At 54.3% G+C, this 2,845-nt stretch overlaps 1 long non-coding RNA gene across 1 annotated transcript; it reads right to left on the bottom strand.

Annotated features, from left to right (window-relative positions):
• Positions 1–754: 754 nt before the first annotated feature.
• On the bottom strand, positions 755–2,358 carry LOC131382636 (uncharacterized). Its single transcript, XR_009212202.1, has 3 exons — positions 1,835–2,358; positions 1,453–1,575; positions 755–1,137 (listed from the first exon to the last, which is right to left on the bottom strand). It is a non-coding gene; the product is annotated as an uncharacterized LOC131382636 (long non-coding RNA).
• Between the last annotated feature and the right edge of the window lie 487 nt (positions 2,359–2,845).

Consider the following 2,845-nt stretch of genomic DNA (forward strand, 5'->3'; position numbering starts at 1 on the left):
GGCGAGGAGTTCGATACCGGCCAGGTCACCATGGTGATACCCCATCTCTACGAAAAATACAAAAATTAACTGGACATGGTGGCGGGCGCCTGTAATGCCAGCTGCTCCCGAGGCTGAGGCAGGAGAATCGCTTGAACCCAGGAGGCAGAGGCTGCACTGAGTTGAGATCTCGCCACTGCACTCCAGCCTGGGCAACAGAGAAATACTGTCTCAATAATAATAATAATAATAATAATAATAATAATAATAATGAAAGTAATTTAGATGTCTTCCACAAAAGTGCTGGGACAACTAACTGGATATCCACATGGAAAAGAGTAATGTTGGATCCCTATGTCACACCATCAAAAATTTTATTTAAAAAAGTTTTTTTTTTTTTTTCTTAAAAGGGAAAAGGCCCGGGCGCGGTGGCTCACGCCTGTAATCCCAGCACTTTGGGAGGCAGACGTGGGCGGATCACCTGAGGTCGGGAGTTCGAGATCAGCCTGGCTAACATGGTGAAACCCTGTCTCTACTAAATATACAAAATTAACTGGGCATAGTGGCGTATGCCTGTAGTCCCAGCTACTCGGGAGGCTGAGGCAGGAGAATCGCTCGAACCCAGGAGGCGGAAGTTGTAGTGAGCTGGAATCACGCCACTGCATTCCAGCCTGGGCGACAGAGTGAGACTCTGTCTCCAAAAAAAAAAAAAGGGAAAGAGAGAGAGACTAGGAAGGGAGACCTGCCGCAGTGGGTGTTACTTTGTCGCCCAGGCTGGCTTGGAACCCCAGGCTCAGCGATTCTCTCCGTTGCTTCCTGAGTAGCTGGGACCTGAGGCTCCCGCCCCTGCGCCTCTGCTGTTTTTAAGCAGCAGGTGGTGACCTCACTCCTCCCTGGCCTAAGCACTCCGTCCCGCACCCTTGGCGGTGGCTTTAAGGAAGTCTCTGAAGCTGAGCTCAGGGTGGACTCCCCCTCCCGAGGGAATGGTGACAGAAAGGGAGAGGATTTCTATTCTGTTCCGTGGGCCGTCAGCATGACATCTTACGTGTCGCCCAGGCAGGGCTTTGCATTTCACATTCTAGTTTGCATCCCGGTTCCAGACAATTCCAGGGCTTTGGAATCATGCCTCAGACTTTCTGGCGCTCTCGCCTCCACAACCTGAAAACAGAGACGCTAGGAGCCAGGCTGAAAGACGCGCAGGCCCCGCCCCGGCCCCGCCCTCTGCCCGTTCTAAAGGGCAAGGTCTCACCGCCTCGCGCCCCGCCGCTACCTCGCCCAGGCCCCGCCCACCTCCTCCCACCTCCCGCCCAGGCCTGGCTTCCGTCCTGCGCGCGGAGATTAACGCAAACCCGGAAGCGGATCGGGTGGAGTGAAGGTCACATCGCCACGGTGAGTTTTGCTCTGTGTTGCATTATGTCTCTGCTTCCCAGGTCCCCGCCGCTTCTGTCCCTGGGACGTGGGGTCCCCACAGACCTGGAAATTCTCGCCCGTCTTCCTTCGCCCAGAGCAAATTGAGACATCCCAGTGAGAGGCCGGGTGTCGCTTCCTTTCGGGTTTAAAGTCGTCTGGAGGCTGGTCCCGTCCCCGGTCTGTCTGCTATAGGGCAATGTATACACTTTCTGTTGCGTAGTATTTCTGCTCAAAACCTTCTTCTGACTCCTCCCTCCCCGCGCTATTTAAAGTCCTCACCCACGAAGTGGATTCTTGCCCGGGGCGCGCCTCCCAGCCACCCCTCGTCGGCCCCTGTAGCGCCGCGCCGCAGCCCCAGTCCCGGGGAGGCCGCGTTCTCTGCCTGGTCCTGGGATCCTGCAGACCCCATCCTTCTAAGGCGCCGTCACCCCCTTCACCTCCTTACTCGTGCCAGAGCCTGTTGCTCCCCAGGTCTTCCCTCCGCAGTCACCGCTTCCATTGAACCCGCATTAGGGAGGACCCAGGGCCTTGTCCTGTAACACGGGGTCTTCTTGCCTGCCGAGCTCCAGCCCCTGGAAAACGCGCTCCTCCGGGATGCAGGCGTCTTACTCCAAACCCTCCTGCGACTGTGTGGGCCGAAGGGATCAGGAGACAGACAGAGAGCAGTAAAAAACCTGAGACAGATAAAAAAAGAATAAGAAAGGCCCATAACAGATGGCAAAATAGAGGATTGGTGAGGGATATGCCAAGATATGGCAAAAGTGGGAAAAAAAAGCAACAAAAAAACCTAGGAAAGCAGGAGGAGAAAAGCAACTGGAGAAATGTAGAGAAAAGCTAGATGTACAGAGAGATGAAGGACGGCAAGGTAGAGGGGTGGCAGCAAAGAGGGAGGCTCACCAGAGTGAGGGAGAGAGGGAGGGATTTGGCGCCAGGGCAGACAGAGCAGAGTGGTGCTGGTGTCAAGGAGAACCGAGGGAGAACCACAGCAGGGAGGACACCTGGGGATCTGGGGTGCCACAGATCCCCAGGTGGGGACAGGGGAGTATATCAGGGAAGAGAGAATTTAACAGGGAGAGCAGAGGAGGCGCAGAGATGGGTGAAGAGGCAGAAATAGATGGAGATTGAGGACGATTGAAAGATTGGGGAGAAGGAGCAATAAGAGGTTAAATAAGTTGTGAGGATGGAGCAGAAGAGGTAGAAGAGAAGGAATAGAGGGAAGAAGGGGATAAACAACAGAAGAGAAAGGAGTACAAAATGAAGAGCAGAATCCCAGGGAGAAAGAAAAGAAAACAAGAGCTAGAGAGAGAAGGGGAGAATGAGAGAATGGAGGCCAAGGTGGGAGGATGACTTGAGCTCAGGAGGTCCAGGCTGCAGTGAGCTGAGATCATGCCACTACACTGCAGCCTGGTCAAAAGGGTGAGACCTTGTCTCAAAAGAAAAGGGCGAGAGACTGAGT

The sequence above is a fragment of the Hylobates moloch genome, unplaced genomic scaffold (assembly GCF_009828535.3).
Source record: "Hylobates moloch isolate HMO894 unplaced genomic scaffold, HMol_V3 SCAFFOLD_359, whole genome shotgun sequence".
NCBI classification, from domain to species: domain Eukaryota; kingdom Metazoa; phylum Chordata; class Mammalia; order Primates; family Hylobatidae; genus Hylobates; species Hylobates moloch.